Here is a 20745-nt window from a genome sequence, read left to right as displayed (position 1 = left end):
CCTTTTCTCCGCACCCTTTCCAGCATTAATTGTTTCTAGATTTTTTGATGATGGCCATTCTGACTGGTGTGAGATGATATCTCACTGTAGTTTTGATTTGCATTTCTCTAATGATTAATGATATTGAGCATGCTTTCTTGTGTTTGTTGGCAGTCTGTATATCTTCTTTGGTGAAATATCTATTTAGGTCTTCTGCCCATTTCAGGATTAGGTTGTTTGTTTATTTGTTATTGAGCTGCATGAGCTGCTTGTAAATTTTGGAGATTAATCCTTTGTCAGTTGCTTCATTTTCAAATATTCTCTCCCATTCTGAGGGTCGTCTTCTGGTCTTGTTTATGGTTTCCTTTGCTGTCCAAAAGCTTTGAAGTTTCATTAGGTCCCATTTGTTTATTTTTATTTCCATTTCTCTGGGAGGTGGGTCAAAGCGGATCTTACTGTGATTTATGTCATAGAGTGTTCTGCCTATGTTTTCCTCTAAGAATTTGATAGTTTCAGGCCTCACTTTTAGGTCTTTAATCCATTTTGAGCTTATTTTTGTGTATGGTGTTAGGAAGTGATCTAATCTCATACTTTTACATGTACCTGTCGAGTTTTCCTAGCAACACTTACTGAAGAGGCTGTCCTATCTTCACTGCATATTCCTGCCTCCTTTTACAAAGATAAGGTGACCATATGTACGTTGGTTTACCACAGGGTTTTATATCCTCTTCCATTGAACTATATTTCTGTTTTTGTGCCAGTACCATACTGTCTTGATAACTGTAGCTTTGTAGTATAGTCTGAAGTCAGGGAGGCTGATTCCTACAGCTCTCTTTTCCTTCTCAAGATTGCTTTGGCTATAAGGGGTCTTTTGTGTTTCCATACAAATTGTGAAATTTTTTGTTCTAGTTCTGAAAAAAATGACAGTGATAGTTTGACAGGGATTGCCTTGAATCTGTAGATTGCTTTAGGTAGTAGAGTCATTTTTGCAGTGTTGATTCTTCCAATCCAAGAACATGGTATATCTCTCCATCTATTTGTGTCATGTTTAATTTCTTTCATCAGTGTCTTATAATTTTCTGCATACAGGTCTTACATCTCCTTAGTTAGGTTTATTCCTAGATATTTTATTATTTTTGTTGCAATGGTAAATGGGAGTGTTTTCTTGATTTCACTTTCAAATTTTTTTCAACATTAGTGTATAGGAATGCCAGAGATTTCTGTGCATTAATTTTGTATCCTGCTACTTTACCAAATTCATTGATTAGCTCTAGTAGTTTTCTGGTAGAATCTTTAGGATTCTCTATGTATAGTATCATGTCATCTGCAAACAGTAACATCTTTACTTCTTCTTTTCCAATTTGGATTTCTTTTATTTCCATTTCTTCTCTGATTGTTGTGGCTAAAACTTCCAAAACTATGTTGAATAAGAGTGGTGAGATTGGGCAACCTTGTCCTGTTCCTGATCTTAGTGGAAATGTGTTCAGTTTTTCACCACTGAAGAGGATGCTGGCTGTGGGTTTGTCATATATGGCTTTATTATGTTGAGGAAAGTTCCCTCTATGCTTACTTTCTTGAGGGTTTTTATCATAAATGGGTGTTGAATTTTGTTGATAGCTTTTTCTGCATCTATTGAAATGATCATATATTTTTTCTCCTTTAATTTGTTAATATGGTGTATCACATTGACTGATTTGCATATATTGAAGAATCCTTGCCTTCCTGGAATAAACCCCACTTGGTCATGGTGCATGTTCCTTTTAATGTGCTGTTGGATTCTGCTTGTTAGCATTATGTTGAGGATACTTTCATCTATGTTCATCAGTGATATTTGCCTGTAGTTTTCTTTCTTTGTGACATCCTTGCTTGGTTTTGGTATCAGGGTGATGGTGGCCTCGTAGAATGAATTTGGGGGTGTTCTTCCCTCTGCTATATTTTGGGAGAGCTTGAGAAGGATAGGTATTAGCTCTTCTCTAAATATTTGATATAATTCACCTGTGAAGCCATCTGGTCCTGGGCTTTTGTTTGTTGGAAAATGTTTAATCACATTTCGATTTCAGTGCTTGTGATTGGCCTGTCCATATTTTCTATTTCTTCCTGATTCAGTCTTGGCAGGTTGTGCATTTCTAAGAATTTGTCCATTTCTTCCAGGTTGTCCATTTTATTGGCATAGAGTTGCTTGTCATAATCTCTCATGATCTTTTGTATTTCTGCAGTGTCAGTTGTTACTTTTCCTTTTTCATTTCTAATTCTATTGATTTGAGTCTTCTCCCTTTTTTTCTCGATGAGTCTGGCTAATGGTTTATCAATTTTGTTTATCTTCTCAAAGAACCAGCTTTTAGTTTTATTGATCTTTGCTACTGTTTCCTTCATTTCTTTTTCATTTATTTCTGATCTGATCTTTATGATTTCTTTCCATCTGCTAACTTTGGACTTTTTTGTTCTTTTTTCTCTAATTGCTTTAGGTGCAAGGTTAGGTTGTTTATTCGAGGTGTTTCCTGTTTCTTAAGGCAAGGTTTTATTGCTATAAACTTCCATCTTAGAACCGTTTTTCTGCATCCCATAGCTTTTGGGTCATCGTGTCTCCATTGTAATTTGTTTCTAGGTATTTTTTGATTTCCTTTTTGATTTCTTCAGTGATCACTTTGTTATTAAGTAGTTTATTGTTTAGCCTCCATGCGTTTCTATTTTTTACAGATATTTTCCTGTAATTGATATCTAGTCTCATATCTCTGTGGTCGGAAAGGATACTCGATACAATTACAATTTTCTTAAATTTACCAATTTGTGACCCAATATATGATGTATCCTGGAGAATTTTCCATGAGCACCTGAGAAAAAATGTGTATTATATTGTTTTTGGATGGAACGTCTTATAAATATCAAGTTCATCTTGTTTAATGTATCAGTTAAAGCTTGTGTTTCCTCATTTATTTTAATTTTGGATGATCTGTACATTGGTGAAAGTGGGGTGGTAAAGTCCCCTACTATGAGTGTGTTACTGTCGATCTCCCCTTTTATGGCTGTTAGTATTTGTCTTATGTATTCAGGTGCTCCTATTTTGGGTGATAAATATTTACCATTGTTATATCTTCTTCTTGGATCGATCCCATGATCATTATGTAGTGTCCTTCTTTGTCTCTTCTAATATTTATTTTAAAGTTTATTTTGTCTGATATGAGAATTGCTACTCCAGCTTTCTTTTGGTTTCCATTTGCATGGAATATCTTTTTCCATCCCCTTACTTTCAGTCTGTATGTGTCTCTAGGTCTGAAGTCGGTCTCTTTTGGACATGATATATATGGGTCTTGGTTTTATATCCATTCAGCCAGTCTGTGTCTTTTGCTGGGAGCATTTAATCCATTTACATTTAAGGTAATTATCAATATGTATGTTCCTATTCCCACTTTCTTAATTGTTTTGGGTTTGTTATTGTAGGTCTTTTCCTTGCCTTGTGCTTCTTGCCTGGAGAAGATCTTTTAGCATTTGAAGTAGAGCTGGTTTGGTGGTGCTGAACTCTCTCAGCTTTTGCTTGTCTGTAAAAGTTTTAATTTCTCCATCAAATCTGAATGAGATCCTTGCTGGGTAGAGTAATCCTGGTTGCAGGTTTTTCTCCTTCATCACTTTAAATATGTTCTTCCAGTCCCTTCTGCCTTGCAGAGTGTCTACTGAAATATCAGCTGTTAACCTTATGGTGATTCCCTTATGTGTTATTTTTTGTCTTTCCTTTGCTGCTTTTAATATGTTTTCTTTGTATTGAATTTTTGACAGGTTGATTAATATGTGTATTGACATGTTTCTCCTTAAATTTATCCTGTACGGGACTCTCTGTGCTTCCTGGACTTGATTAACTACTTCCTTTCCCATATTAGGGAAGTTTTCAAGTATAATCTCTTCAAATATTATATCAGTTCCTTTCTTTTTCTCTTCTTCTGGAACCCCTATAATTCGAATATTGGTGCATTTAATGTTGTCCCTGAAGTCTCTGCGACTGTCTTCAGTTCTTTTCATTCTGTTTTCTTTATTCTGCTCTGCAGTAGTTATTTCCACTATTTTATCTTCCAGGTCACTTTCCGTTCTTCTGCCTCAGTTATTCTGCTATTGATCCCATCTAGAGTATTTTGAATTTCATTTATTGTATTGTTCATTTTTGCTTGTTTCATATTTAGTTCTTCTAGGTTCTTGGTAAATGTTTCTTGCATTTTCTCTGTTCTATTTCGAAGATTTTGGATCATCTTTACTAACATTATTCTGAATTCTTTTTCAGGTAGACTGCCTATATTCTCTTCATTTTTTAGGTCTGGTGGGTTTTTATCTTGCTCCTTCAACTGCTGTGTGTTTTTCTGTCTTCTCACTTTGCTTATCTTACTGTGTTTGGGTTCTCCTTTTGCAGGCTGCAGGTTTGTACTTCCCGTTGTTTTTGGTGTCTGTCCCCATTGGCTGAAGTTGGTTCAGTGGGCTGTGTAGGCTTCTTGGTGGAGGGGACTAGTTCCTGTGTTCTGGTGGATGAGGCTGGATCTTGTCTTTCTTGTGGGCATGTCCATGTCTGGTGGTGTGTTTTGGGGTGTTTGTTGATTATTATGATTTTAGGCAGCCTCTCTGCTTATGGGTGGGGTTGTGTTCCTCTCTTGCTAGTTGTTTGGCATAGGGTGTCCAGCACTGTAGTTTGCTGGTCATTGAGTGAAGCTCGGTGCTTGTGTTGAGATGGAGATCTGTAGGAGATTTTTGCCCTTTGATATTATGTGGACCTGTATGGTCTCTTGTGGACCAGTGTCCTGAAGTTGGCTCTCTCACCTCAGAGGCACAGCACTGACTCCTGGCTGGAGCACCAAGAGTCTTTCATCCACATGGCTCAGAGTAAAAGGGAGAAAAATAAGAAAGAAAGAAAGAAAGACAGAAAGAAAGAAAGAAAGAAAGAAAGAAAGAAAGAAAGAAAGAAAGAAAGAAAGAAAGAAAGAAAGAAAGGAAGGGAGGAAGGAAGGAAGGGAGGAAGAAAAGGGGATAAAATTAAAATGTAAGATAAAATAAAGTTATTAAAATAAAAAATAATTATTAAGATAAAATTTTTTAAAAAGAAAAAAACAAACATACAAAAAAAAAAAAAAAAACACGGATGAATAGAACCCTAGGACAAATGGTGAAAGCAAAGCTATACAGACAAAATCTCACACAGAAGCATACACATACACACTCACAAAAAGAGGAAAAAGGGAAAAAATAATCAATCTTGCTGTCAAAGTCCACCTCCTCAATTTGGGATGAATTGTTGTTTCTTCATTTATTCCACAGATGCAGGGTACATCAAGTTGATTGTGGAGCTTTAATCTGCTGCTTCTGAGGCTGCTTGGAGAGATTTTCCTTCTCTTCTTTGCTCGCACAGCTACTGCAGCTCGGCTTTGGTTTTGGCCCCATCTCTGGGTGCAGGTCGCTGGAGAGCATCTGTTCTTGTCTCAGACAAGTCGGCGTTAAAGGAACAGCTGCTTCAGGGACTCTGGCTCACTCAGGCCGGCGGGAGGGAGGGGTGCAGATGCGGGGCGAGCATGCAGCGGCAGAGACCAACATGACGTTACACCAGCCTGAGGCGTGCCGTGCATTCTCCCCGGGAAGTTGTCACTGGATCCTGGAACCCTGGCAGTGGTGGACTGCACAGGCTCCCTGGAAGGGAGATGTGCAGATTGACCTGTGCTTGCACACAGGCTTCTTGGTGGTGGCGGCAGCAGCCTTAGCATCTCGGGCCTGTCTCTGGGGTCTGCTCTGTTAGCAGCAGCTCTAGCCCGTCTCTGGAGCTCCTTTAAGCAGCACTCTTAATCCCCTCTCCTCGCACACCAGGAAAAAAAAGGGAAGAAAAAGTCTCTTGCCTCTTCGGCAGGTCCAGACTTTTCCCCGGACTCCCTCCCAGCCAGCCGTGGCACACTAACCCCTTCAGCTGTGTTCACGCTGCCAACTCCAGTCCTCTCCCTGCACTCTGACCAAAGTCCGAGTCTCAGCTCCCATCCCCGCCCACCCCGGCGGCTGAGCATACAAGCCTCTCAGTGGTGAGTGCCGGTTGGCACCAATCCTCTGTGCGGGAATCTCTCTGCTTTTTCCTCCAAACCCCTGTTGTTGCACTCTCCTCCGTGGCTCCAAAGCTTCCCCCCTCCATCACCCACAGTCTCTGCCCATGAAGGGGCTTCCTAGTGTGTGGAAACTTTTCCTTCTTCACAGCTCCCTCCCACTCATGCAGGTCCCATCCTTATTCTTTTGTCTCTGTTTATTCTTTTTTCTTTTGTCCTACCCATGTACGTGGGGAGTTTCTTGCCTTTTCGGAGGTCTGAGGTCTTCTGCCAGTGTTAATTAGGTGTTCTGTAGGAAGTGTTCCACGTGTAGATGTATTTCTGGTGTATCTGTGGGGAGGAAGGTAATCTCCGGGTCTTACTCTTACGCCATCTTCCCGATTTCCTCTGGGTCACATTTTTTGAGTTATCAACTTGCAGTTTTTGTTTTACCTTCTCACTCAGAACATTTTTCGTCTACCTTGTCATTTATAGTGCTTTGATTTAATTACAAAAGTTAAATGCCTATAAAAATCTGAAACATAAATTATATGAATTAAAATGAGAATGTCTTCTACAACTTCCCAGAGCTTCTATATAGAAGGAAAATTGTCTTTGAAGTATTTCTTTATTCTGCTTATGAACCATTCATTCTAGAACATATAAAATATGTCTCCATGGTGTTTTATTATTAACTAAAATATATGATTAGCTTGCTTTACTAGTGCAAACTATTTATGAATCATAAAGGTAGAAAGAAAACATTGATATGTTTAAAATTCCTAGAAGTGTTCCACTTAAATATATAATTATTAAGATTTAATTTAGTCCCACCTGATTCATTTTGGACATATATCCTAAAATAGAAAGCACAATAATAGGTTCTAGTTTTGAAATTTATTTGCTGTTTTATCTTGAATATGTTGTTCAAGTGTGTATTTCTCAATTTACCTGCCAAGAGAATAGGTAAATTCTCACCTGTCTTTTCCCTATAAAATATTATAATTCTACCATGAATGCTTAAAAATATAATTTCAAATAATGGGAAAAATGGATGGAGGACATACTCTTCTGGAGGATCTTTGCCAGTCTCTGTGATCATGTTTCTGGCTAATCCTATGCTTATTTTTTACATTTAAATTTCTCAGTATATTTTCCTAGTTTCCAAGCATAGCAGACTTGTTAAGATAATGGACTCCAGAGCCAGAATGTCTGTTTTCAAGTGAGACTCTGAGATTTTCTGCCTATGTGAACTTGAGCAAGTTGCCTAAGCCCTCTATACCTCAGTTTCCTCACACAAGGATAACAATTATACTTTCCCCATAGTGGATTCATGAGGTTCAAATGAGTCATAGTGGGTAAAGGCTTAGAGCACAGAGTGCCTAGTATCCCATAAGTATTATACAGTGATTCTCAACTAAAATGCATTAATTCTTTCTGGATTTGGTGTAGTTACAGTGGTTCATATACTAATGTAAGGATGTCATGTTATTTTTCCTCTCAGGAAAAATAAATACAGAGAAATCAGAGTGTCTTGAATAGGATTTAATTAAGAGTAAGTTTTATGTTTATTCTCTATGTCTGTGTCTCTATTTCTGCTATGCAAATGGGTTCATCTGTATCTTTCTTCTAGATTACACATATATGTCTTAATGTACAATATTTGTTTTTCTCTTTCTAACTTACTTCACTATGTATGACAGTCTCTAGGTCCATCCACATCTCTACAAATGACTCAATTTCATTTTCCTTTTTATGGCTGAGTAATATTCCATTGTATATATGTACCACATATCTTTTATCCATTCATCTGTCAGTAGACATTTAGGTTGCTTCCATGATCTGGCTATTGTAAATAGTGTTACAATGAACATTGGGGTGCATGTGTCTTTTTGAATTATGTTTTCCTCAGGGTATATGCCCAGTAGTGGTATTGCTGGATCATATGGTAGTTCTATTTTTAGTTTTTTTATGGAATCTCCATACTGTTCTCCATAGTGGCTGTATCAATTTACATTCCCACCAACAGTGCAAGAGGCTTCCTTTTTCTCCACACCTTCTCCAGCATTTATTGTTTGCAGATTTTTGATGATGGACATTCTAACTGGTGTGAGGTGATACCTCATTGTAGTTTTGATTTGCGTTTATGTATAAAATAGATAACTAATGAGAACATGCTCTATAGCACAGGGAACTCTACTCAATGCTCTGTAGTGACCTAAATGGGAAGGAAATCCAAGAAAGTGAGGATATATGTATAGCTGATTCACTTCACTATACAGTAGAAACTAACACAACATTGTAAAGCAACTATACCCCTAATAAAACAAAAAAAGAGAGTAAGTTATGATAATTTTCAGAAATTAGTCATGTTTCTAGAAAATTATAGTAAAGGTATAAAATTTATCATGGATTCCCCAAAGAAAAAACTCCATCCCAAGATGAAAAAGTGACATACTTCAGTGAAGATTATGTTTGTGTGTGTGTTTGCCTGTGTGTATGCATGTGTGTATATACATTTTTTTTTTTTTTTATGCACTGATGATCTGGTCACAGACTGTCAGTGGCCATTTGAGAACTGGCAGCTCTTTCCTCCTCTTCATTCTCCATTGTCATTGTTATTGACATTGTTATAATTTATATTCATCTGATTATCAGAGTGTGGAGACTGGCATGTCCAGGAGAACTGGGTTGAGCACAAGAGCTCCTTCTGAAGTGAGATAAGTAAACAACAAACAAAAAGACTTTTAAATTCAGCAATTCCCCAAAGTGTATGATTCATATATGAGTCATTCTCATGAAGTGGATATAATTCCCATTTACAAAGTCAGAAATGAAAATAAAGTTGTTTATAATTTAGCAGACAGAAGAATGGGATGAAACATAGAGCTCAAGAGGATACTTCTGAAAATGGATTTCTAGCAGAAAATTTTCACCCTTCTAAGCATAGAGATGCAAATTTTGCCTTCCATAAGCTAATCAAGACTTCTTTTTTGGCAAGAAAACAAAGGAAAAACAGCCTAATCCTGAGTAAACCTGCCTTTTTCTTATTTATTGGGTCTCATAGGAAAAGCAGATTGCAATGTTTAACTCTCTAATATATGCAATAGAAGATTTCAGTGATACTGTCAAGCAGACTACTTAGCCATTCAGCTCCTTTCATATTATACCTATCACTACACACTGTCGCTTGAGATTACTTTGTGCAAGAAAGCTTTGTTAAGACAGAGTAATTTGATGAATGTCAAATGTATATATAGAAATATAGATATAAGGGATGGGGCCAATCTGATTTCTATTTGACTCCCACACAAATCATATTTCCAACACATTTCAATGAATCACCGTTAGATGCCAGGCTGGCAGACATGACATATTCTGGACATGGTTACGAAGATAGATTTGGAGTATTTCAAACATGGCCCCTTGAAGGGTATGTTTTGGGAAAAAAATTCAGTGAGTACCATACTGTATTATTTCTGCAGTATATTTTACTCAACATTTTTAAATGAATATTGCATTATATCTAGTGTCTCCATGAAAACATTGCTGTCTTTGTAGACAGGGGCCATCCTTTATGATATATGTTTTCATATTTTTAGGATAGATTTTTAGGTAAGTTCATAGAGAGAAGGTTTCTGCTTCATGAGAGTATTTATTTAGGACTGGGTTGGGAAGCAACCCATAGGAGAGCTCACCTTTAGCTGTGCCCTGTGGGAAAGGGGAAAGGGCTCTTCAAGTATATACTTTGTGCTTTTGTAGCCTGCTTTACATGCAAAGGAGAAAAGGACTTGCAAGTAGCATGACACTCTTGGACTCTTTAGGTTGGCTGAGTTATTGGCCTAGGTCTCAATCTTTAGTTTATATCTCTTTGGATACAAGGTGCCCCATCTCCAATATTGCGGTTATTCCTCTGGAACAGCTGTGAGCAGATGAGGCAGGGTAACTAAGATAATGAGAGAGCTTAAAGAGTCCTCAACTTAAGACTATTTATTGCTACCAATTACCTTTTATGTATGATGCATAAGTTTTGAAAAAATAAATCTTTTTACATAAAATAATTTACATATACCTCTTTGAATAAGTGTTTTTGATATACCTCAATTGAATTTTATCCAAAGAATGCAATATGTTTAACGTTATGATCTAACCTCATCACTCTTCTTACTGATTCTACCTTCTTTTTTTTTATTAGCTTTCTTAACTGATGATATCATCAACTATAAAAGTATGGAAATTGTATCTAGGAACCTGAGTATGAAAGGTGCATTGTAGTACTACAATATGGAATGGACTGTTTGGAAGGACCTTGGCAACCCCTATGTGAAATCCTTTATTTTACAAGTGAGGAAACTGATACAAGAGTGATTTTTACCTCAGTCACATAGTTATTGAAGGAACTGACTAAACTAGGTTTCTACATACTTCTGTTGAATTCACATAGCACATGATTGATTTGAGGGAGAATTTTATAGGTGTATCACCATGAATATAGAAATACACTCTTCCAACCCATACACCTTGTCTCTCTCCAACTCTCAAACCTGGATATTCAGGAAAATCTAAGATCTTTTGAAACCCCTAAAAGGATGTCTATATTATTCACTAAAAAAGGAAAGAGGTAAAATTAGTCATCTTAATTGATCAGTTTATGCATATAGACAGTGTAGAATTTTAAAGACTGGATTCAAGACTAGATTACCTGGTTCACAACACAGTTCCAGCAAGTTGTATAATGTGCTCTTCCTGAGTTTTCTTTTTTTTTTTAATCTTTCTTGGAGTATAATTGCTTTATAATGTTGTGTTAGTTTCTGCTTTATAACAAAGTGAATCAGTTATACATATACATATTTTCCCATATCTCTTCCCTCTTGCATCTCCCTCCTCCCTACCCTCCCTATCCCACCCCTCTAGGTGGCCACAAAGCACTGAGATGATCTCCCTGTGCTATGTGGCTGCTTCCCACTATCTATTTTACATTTGGTAGTGTATATATGTCCATGCCACTCTCTCACTTTGTCAAAGTTTACCCATATCCCTCCCCATATCCTCAAGTCCATTCTAGTAGGTTTGTGTCTTTATTCCTGTCTTAACCCCAGGTTCTTCATAACATATGTTTTTTCTTAAATTCCATATATATGAATTAGCATAAGGTATTTGTCTTTCTCTTTCTGACTTACTTCACTCTGTATGCCAGACTTTAAGTCCATCCACCTCATTACAAATAGCTCAATTTCGTTTCTTTTTATGGTTGAGTAATATTCCATTGTATATATATATATATATATATATATATATATATATATATATATATATGCCACATCTTCTTTATCCATTTATCCGATGATGAACACTTAGGTTGTTTCCACCTCATGGCTACTGTAAATAGAGCTGCAATGAATATTTTGGTACATGACTCTTTTTGAATTATGGTTTTCTCAGGCTATATGCCCAGTAGTGGAATTGCTGGGTCATATGGTAGTTATATTTGCAGATTTTAAAGGAACCCCCATACTGTTCTCCATATTGGCTGTACCAATTCACATTCCCACCAGCAGTACAAGAGTATTCCCTTTTCTCCACACCCTCTCCAGAATTTATTGTTTCTAGATTTTTTGAGGATGGCCATTCTAACTGGTGTGAGATGATATCTCATTGTAGTTTTGATTTGCATTTCTCTAATGATTAATGATGTTGAGCATTCTTTCATGTGTTTGTTGGCAGTCTGTACACCTTCTTTGGAGAAATGTATATTTAGATCTTCTGCCCATTTTTGGATTGGGTTGTTTGTTTTTTTATTATTGAGCTGCATGGGCTGCTTATAAATTTTGGAGATTAATCCTTTGTTAGTTGCTTCATTTGCAAATATTTTCTCCCATTCTGAGGGTTGTCTTTTGGTCTTGTTTATGGTTTCCTTTGCTGTGTAAAAGCTTTGAAGTTTCATTAGGTCCCATTTGTTTGTTTTTGTTTTTATTTCCATTTCTCTAGGAGGACGGTCAAAAAGGATCTTACTGTGATTTATGTCATAGAGTGTTCTGCCTATGTTTTCCTCTAAGAGTTTGATAGTTTCTGGCCTTACATTTAGGTCTTTAAACAATTTGAGCTTATTTTTGTGTATGGTATTAGGGAGTGATCTAATCTCATACTTATACATATACCTGTCCAGTTTTCCCAGCGCCACTTATTGAAGAGGCTGTCCTTTCTCCACTGTACATTCCTGCCTCCTTTATCAAAGATAAGGTGACCATATGTGCGTGGGATTATCTCAGGCCTTTCTATCCTGTTCCATTGATCTATATATCTGTTTTTGTGCCAGTACCATACTGTCTTAACTACTGTAGCTTTGTAGTTTTGTTGGAAGTCAGGGAGCCTGATTCCTCCTGCTCTGTTTTTTATTCTCAAGATTGCTTTGGCTATTCGGGGTGCTTTGTGTTTCCATACAAATTTTTGAAATTTTCGTTCTACTTCTGTGAAAAATGCCAGTGGTAGTTTGATAAGGATTGCATTGAATCTGTAGATTGCTTTGGGTAGTAGAGTCATTTTCACAATGTTGATTCTTCCAATCTAAGAACATGGTATATCTCTCCATTTATTTGTATCATCTTTAATTTCTTTCATTAGTGTCTTATAATTTTCTGCATACAGGTCTTTTGTCTCCTTAAGTAGGTTTATTCCTAGATACTTTATTCTTTTTGTTGTAATGGTAAATGGGAGTGTTTTCTTGATTTCACTTTCAGATTTTCATCATCATTGTATAAGAATGCCAGAGATTTCTGTGCATTAATTCTGTAACCCACTACTTCACCAAATTCATTGAATAGCTCTAGTAGTTTTCTGGTAGCATCTTTAGGATTGTCTATGTATAGTATCATGTCAACTTCACACAATGACAGTTTTACTTCTTTTCTGATTTGGATTCCTTTTATTTTCTTTTCTTCTCTGATTGCTGTGGCTAAAACTTCTAAAACTATGTTGAATAAGAGTGGTGAGAGTGGGCAACCTTATCTTGTTCCTGATCTTAGTGGAAATGCTTTCAGTCTTTCACCATTGAGGACGATGCTGGCTGTACGTTTGTCATATATGGCCTTTATGATGTTGAGGAAAGTTCCCTCTATGCCTACTTTCTGGAGGGTTTTTATCATAAATGGGTGTGGAATTTTGTCAATAGCTTTCTCTGCATCTATTGAGATGACCATATGTTTTTTCTCCTTCAATTTCTTTGTATAGTGTATCACATTGATTGATTTGCATATATTGAAGAATCCTTGCCTTCCTGGAATAAACCCCACTTGATCATGATGTATGTTCCTTTTAATGTGCTGTTGGATTCTGTTTGCTAGTATTTTGTTGAGGATTTTTGCATCTATGTTCATCAGTGATATTGGCCTGTAGTTTTCTTTCTTTCATCGGGGTGATGGTGGCCTCTTAGAATGAGTTTGGGAGTGTTCCTCCCTCTCCTATATTTTGGGAGAGTTTGAGAAGGATAGGTGTTAGCTCTTCTCAAAATTTTTACAGAATTCGCCTGTGAAGGCATCTGGTCCTTGGCTATTGTTTGTTGGAAGATTTTTTTTTTGCACTACGTGGACCCCTCACTGTTGTGGCCTCTCCCATTGAGGAGCACAGGCTCCGGCTGCACAGGCCAGTGGCCATGGCCCACTGGTCCAGCCAATACGTGGCATGTGGGATCTTTCCATACTGGGCCATGAACCCGTGTCCCTTGCATCGGCAGACAGACTTTCAACCACTGCGCCACAAAGCGAGACCCTGTTGGAAGATTTTTAATCACAGTTTCCATTTCAGTGCTTGTGATTTATCTCTTCATATTTTCTATTTCTTCCTGATTCAGTCTTGGCAAGTTGTGCATTTCTAAGAATTAGTCCATTTCTTCCAGGTTGTCCATTTTATTGACATAGAGTTGCTTGTCATAATCTCTCATGATCTTTTATATCTCTGCATTGTCAGTTGTTACTTCTTTTCATTTCTAATTCTATTGATTTGAGTCTTCTCCATTTTTTCTTGATGAGTCTGGCTAATGGTTTATCAATTTTGTTTGTCTTCTCAAAGAACCAGCTTTTAGTTTTATTGATCTTTGCTATTGTTTCCATCATTTCTTTTTCATTTATCTCTGATCTGATTTTTATGATTTCTTTCCTTCTGCAAACTTTGGGGTATTTATTTTTTTCTTCTTCTTTAATTGTTTTAGGTGTAAGGTTAGGTTGTTTATTCAAGATGTTTCCTGTTTCTTAAGGTAGGATTGTATTGCTGTAAACTTCCCTCTTAGAACTGCTTTTGCTGCATCCCATAGGTTTTGGGTGGTTGTGTCTCCTTTGTCATTTGTTTCTAGGTATTTTTTGATTTCCTCTTTGATTTCTCCAGTTATCACTTCGTTATTAACTAGTGTTTTGTTTAGCCTCCATGTGTTTGTATTTTTTACAGATCGTTTCCTGAAATTGATGTCTAATCTCATAGCATTGTGGTCAGAAAAGATACTTGATACAATTTCAGTTTTCTTAAATTTACCAAGGCTTGATTTTTGACCCAAAATATGATCTATCCTAGAGAATGTTCCATGGGCACTTGAGAAAAATGTGTATTCTGTTGTGTTTGGATGGAATGTCCTATAAATATCAATTAAGTCCATCTTGTTTAATGTATCATTTAAAGCTTGTGTTTCCTTATTTATTTTCATTTTGGATGATCGATCCTTTGCTGAAAGTCGGGTGTTAAAGTCCCCTAGTATGAATGTGTTACTGTCGATTTCCCCTTTTATGGCTGTTAGTATTTGCCTTATGTATTGTGGTGCTCCTATGTTCGGTGCATAAATATTTACCATTGTTATATCTTCTTCTTGGTTTGATCCCTTGATCACTATGTAGTGGCCTTCTTTGCCTCTTATAATAGTCTTTATTTTAATGTCTATATTGTCTGATATGAGAATTGCTACTCCAGCTTTCTTTTGGTTTCCGTTTGCATGGAATATATTTTTCCATCCCCTCAGTTTCAGTCTGTATGTGTCTCTAGATCTGAAGTGGGTCTCTTGTAAACAGAATATATAGGGGTCTTGTTTTTGTATCCATTCAGCCAGTCTGTGTCTTTTGGTGGGAGCATTTAATCCATTTTCATTTAAGGTAATTATCGATATGTATGTTCCTATTCCCATTTTCTTAATTGTTTTGGATTTGTTATTATAGGTCTTTTCCTTCTCTTTTGTTTCTTACGTAGAAAAGATCCTTTAGAATTTGTTGTAAAGCTGGTTTTTTGGTGCTGAGCTCTCTCAGGTTTTGCTTTTCTGTAAATGTTTTAATTTCTCCATCAAATATGTATGAAATCCTTGCTGGGTAGAGTAGGCTTGGTTGCAGGTTTTTCTCCTTCATCATTTTCAGTATGTCCTGCCACTCCCTTCTGGCTTGTAGTGTTTCTGCTGAGAGATCAGCTGTTAACCTTATGGGAATTCCTTTGTGTGTTATTTGTTGTTTGTCCCTTGCTGCTTTTAATATGCTTTCTTTGTATTTAATTTTTGACAGTTTGATTAATATGTGTCTTGGCGTATTTCTCCTTGTATTTATCCTGTATGGGACTCTCTGTGCTTCCTGGACTTGATTAACTATTTCCTTTCCCATATTAGGGAAGTTTTCAACTATAATCTCTTCAAATATTTTCTCAGTCCCTTTCTTTTTCTCTTCTTCTTCTGGGACCCCTATAATTCGAATGTTGGTGCGTTTAATGTTGTCCCAGAGGTCTCTGAGGCTGTCCTCAGTTCTTTTCATTCTTTTTTCTTTATTCTGCTCTGCAGTAGTTATTTCCACTATTTTATCTTCCAGGTCATTTATCCTTTCTTCTGCCTCAGTTATTCTGCAATTAATCCCTTCTAGAGTATTTTTAATTTCATTTATTGTTTTGTTAATCATTGCTTGTTTCATTTTAGTTCTTCTTGGTCCTTGGTAAGTGTTTCTTGCATTTATTCTGTTTTATTTCCAAGATTTTTGATCATCTTTACTCTCATTATTCTGAATTATTTTTCAGGTAGACTGCCTATTTCTTCTTCATTTATTAAGTCTGGTGGGTTTTTATCTTGCTCCTTCATCTGTTGTGTCTTTTTCTGTCCTCTCATTTTGCTTAACTTACTGTTTTTGGGGTCTCCTTTCTGTAGGCTGCAGGTTCGTAGTTCCCGTTTTTTTTGGCTTCTGTCCCCAGTGACTAAATTTGTTTCAGTGGGTTGTGTAGGCTTCCTGGTGGAGGGAACTAGTTCCTGTGTTCTGGTGGATGTGGCTGGATCTTGTTTTTCTGGAGTGCAGGTCCATGTCTGGTGGTGTGTTTTCGGGTGTCTTTGGATATATTATGATTTTAGGCAGCCTCTCTGCTAATGGGTGGGGTTGTGTTCCTCTCTTGCTAGTTGTTTGGCATAGGGTGTTCAGCACTGTAGCTTGCTTGTTGTTAAGTGAAGCTGGGTGTTGGTGTTGAGATGGAGATCTCTGGGAGACTTTTGCCGTTTGATATTATGTGGAGCTGTGAGGTCTCTTGTGGACCAGTGTCCTGAAGTTGGCTCTCTCACCTCAGAGGCACAGCACTGACTCCTGGCTGGAGCACCAAGAGCCTTTCATCCACACGGCTCAGAATAAAAGTGAGAAAATGTAGACAGAAAGAAAAAGAAAGAAAGAAAGAAAGAAAGAAAGAAAGAAAGAAAGAAAGAAAGAAAGAAAAAGAAAGAAAGAAAGAAAAAAGGAAGGAAGGAAGGAAGGAAGGAAGAAAGAAAGAAAGAAAGAAAGGATAAAATGAAATAAGGTTAAATAAAATAAAGTTATTAAAATAAAAAATAATTATTAAGACAAAAAATTTTTTACACTAAAAAAAAAAAAAAGAACCGATATGACCTTCAGACAAATGGTGGAAGAAATGCTATACAGACAAAATCTCACACAGAAGAATCCACATACACACTCACAAAAAGAGGAAAAGGGGAAAAAATAATAAATCTTGCTCTCAACGTCCACATCCTTAATTTAGGATGATTCGTTGTCTATTCAGGTATTCCACAGATTCAGGGTATATCAAGTTGATTGTGGAGATTTAACTTGCTGCTCCCTTTCTCTTCTTTGTTTGCACTGCTCCCAGGTTTCAGCTTTGGATTTGGCCCCGCCTCTGCATATAGGTCCCTGGAAGTCATCTGCTTTTCGCTCAGACAGGACGAGGTTAAAGGAGCCACTGATTTGGGGGCTCTGGCTCACTCAGGCCAGGGGGTGGGAGGGTTATGTAGTGCGGGGTAAGCCTGCGGTGGCAGAGGCCAGTGTTTCATTGCACCAGCCTGAGGCACGCTGTGAATTCTCCTGGGGAAGTTGTCCCTGGATCCCAGGACGCTGGCAGTGGCAGGCTGCACAGGGTCCCCAAAAGGGAGGTGTGGACAGTGACCTGTGCTCACTCACAAGTTTCTTGGTGGTGGCAGCAGCAGCCTTAACATCTCACGCCTGTCTCTGGGGTCTGCGTTGCTAGCCGCAGCTCTCACCCGTCTCTGGATCTCCTTTTAGCAATGCTCTTAATCCCCTCTTCTCACGCACCAGGAAAGAAAGAGAAAGTTTCTTCCCTCTTTGGCAGGTCCAGACTTTTTCCCGGACTCCCTCCCGGCTAGCCATGGTGCACTAACCCCTTCAAGCTGTGTTCACACTGCCAGTCCTCTCCCTGCTCTCCTACTGAAGCTGGAGCCTCAGCTCCCAGCCCTGCCCACCCCGGCAGGTGAGCAGACAAGCCTCCCGGGCTGCTGAGTGCTGGTCGGCACTGATCCTCTGTGAGGAAATCTCTCTGCTTTGCCCTCCACACCCCTGTGGCTGCGCTCTCTTCCGTGGCTCCAAAGTTTCCCCCCTCCGCCACTTGCAGTCTCCGCCCCCAAAAGGGCTTCCTAGTGTTTGGAAACCTTTACTCCTTCATGGCTCCCTCCCACTGGTGCAGGTCCCGTCCCTATTCTTTTGTCTCTGTTTATTCTTTTCTCTTTTGCCCTACCCAGGTACGTGGGGAGTTTCTTTCCTTTGGAGGTCTGAGGTCTTCTGCCAGCGTTCTGTAGGTGTTCTGTAGGAGTTGTTTCACGCGTAGATGTATTTCTGTTGTATCTGTGGAGAGGAAGGTCATCTCCACATCTTATTCTTCCGCCATCTTTCTGAGTTTTCTCATCTGTAAAATTGAAGTCATAATAGCACCTAATTTAGTAGGGCTATTGTGAAGTTTAAATGAATTAATGTAGACATGAACATCTATATAAAGCATGTAAAACAGTACCTGGTCTATAATTAGTGCTATAAAATGTTAACTGTCATTATTACCATCCAGTTGCTTGGAGCTGTAGGAGAAAACTCAGTGAAGTCTTTTGTCATGTAGGTGACTAGATAGAACCAAATTTCTTTGGACTTCTCTCCCAACATGCTTTGCTCTCCACATGTGGCATGTTCTTTTCTTTATTTTTCGTTTTTCCTAGAACAGCTGTTTCTTCTCCTTTTACCTCTTTACCTCATTAACTCTTCCTCATTCTTCATGACACAGTTTGAGTGCACCTCCTCTAGGAGCCTCTACCTAATTTGTACAGCTCTCTTAAACTCTTATGCTCATCTTAATGACATTTCTGGATAATTTCATGTACCAAACTATATCAAAATAAGCTGTTTACTTGTCTACCTTCCTCTAACAACTTGCAAGTGCCTATGTTCAGTGTTATAATTATTTTTATATCCCCACCTACCACAGTGCTCAGCACATATTAGATGCTCAAAAATATATTTTAAACTGAGTTGAACAAGCATGAAGCACATTTCTATTTAGCTTAACATGACGGAGGTTAATGAAGGAAAGGAATATGTTGAAATATGGAAGGAATGACATCTGAGGAGGAAGTAAACTGAAGAACCAAGAGAATAAGTGTGTGATTGATTTTGGTCCAGAAGGTCTGAACCAACTCTCAGCTTATATATGTATTGGAAATACAGACCTTACATATCACAGGTCAATATATGCAAAATAGCAATATAACACTAAAGGGATCTTGCATTTAGGTTTTTATTCCAGTTTGAGTTTATTTTTGTGTATGATGCTAAAGTGTATTCTAATTTTATTTACTTTTTTACATCTAGTTGTCCAGTTATCCATCAATATTTATTGAAAAGACTGTCTTTCCTCCATTTTATAGTCTTGCCTCCTTTGTTGCAGATTAATTGACCATAGGTGTGGGTTTATTTCTGGGCTTTCTATCCTGTTTCATTGATCTATATTTCTGTTCTTGTGCCAGTATCATACTGTTTTGATGACTGTAGCTTTGTAGTATAGTCTGAAGTCTGGGAGCCTAATTTATCCAGATCTGTTTTTCTTTCTCAAGCTTTCTTTGGCTATTCAGGGTCTTTTGTGTCTCCAAGACCTAAATGTAAGACTAGATACTATAAAACTCTTAGAGGAAAACATAGGCAGAAAAATCTCTGACATAAATTGCAACAATATATTTTTCAATCCATCTCCTAGAGTGAAAGAAATAAAAACAAAAATGAAACCTAATCAACTCAAACGCCTTTGCACAAAAAAAAAAACCATAAACAAAATGAAAAGACAAGCCACAGAATGGGAGAAAATACTTGTAAACTGTGTGACTGACAAAAGATTAGTCTCCAAAATTTATAAACAGCCCATGTGGCTCAATATCATAAAAACAAACAACTCAATCAAGAAATGGGCAGGAGACCCAAATAGACATTTCTCCAAAGAAGACATACAGATAGCCTGGAGGTACATGAAAAGATGTTCAACATTGCTAATTATTAGAGAAATGCAAATAAAAACTACAATGAGATATCACCTCACACCAGTCAGAATGGCCACCATTAAAAATCTACAAACAATAAATGCTGGAGAGGGTGTGGAGAAAAGGGAACCCTTCTGCACTGTTGGTGGGAATGTAAATTTATACAGCCACTATGGAGAACAGTATGGAGGTTTCTTAAAAAAACTAAAAATAGAGCTACCAGCAATCCCACTCCTGGACATGTAACCAGAGAAAAACATGGTTCAAAGGGATACATGCACCACAGTGTTCATTGCAGCACTGTTTACAATAGCCAAGACATGGAAACAACCTAAATGTCTATCAGCAGAGGAATGAATAAAGAAGATGTGGTACAAATATACAATGGAATATTACTCAGCCATTAAAAAAGGATGAAATAATATTATTTGCAGCAACATGGATGGACCTGGAGATTATCGTACTAAATGAAGTCAGACAGAGAAAGACAAATGTATTACATTGCTTATATGCAGAATCTAAGAAAAAAATACAAATAAACTTATTTACAAAACAGAACAGACTCACAGACTTAGAGAACAAAGATACAATTATCAGGCTGGGAAGAGTTGGGGGGAGGGATTGACTGTGAGTTTAGGATTGACATGTACACACTGCTATATTTAAAATAGATAACCAATAAGGATATACTGTATAACACAGGGAACTCTGCTTAATATTCCATAATAACCTAAATGGGAAAATAATTTGAAAAAGAATAGATTCATATATATATATATATATATGTAACTGAATCACTTTGCTCTACACCTTAAACTAATGCAACATTGTTAATCAACTATACTCCAATATTAAAACAAAACAAAACAAAACAAAACTAAAGGAATCAAACAATCAATACATAAACATATATACACAATATCACCAAGAATGTGTCCATTTGAGAGAGGTGAAAGTGACCAAATC

The sequence above is a fragment of the Phocoena phocoena genome, chromosome 13, assembly GCF_963924675.1.
Source record: "Phocoena phocoena chromosome 13, mPhoPho1.1, whole genome shotgun sequence".
Classification (NCBI taxonomy): domain Eukaryota; kingdom Metazoa; phylum Chordata; class Mammalia; order Artiodactyla; family Phocoenidae; genus Phocoena; species Phocoena phocoena.
This window is presented reverse-complemented; position numbering follows the sequence as displayed.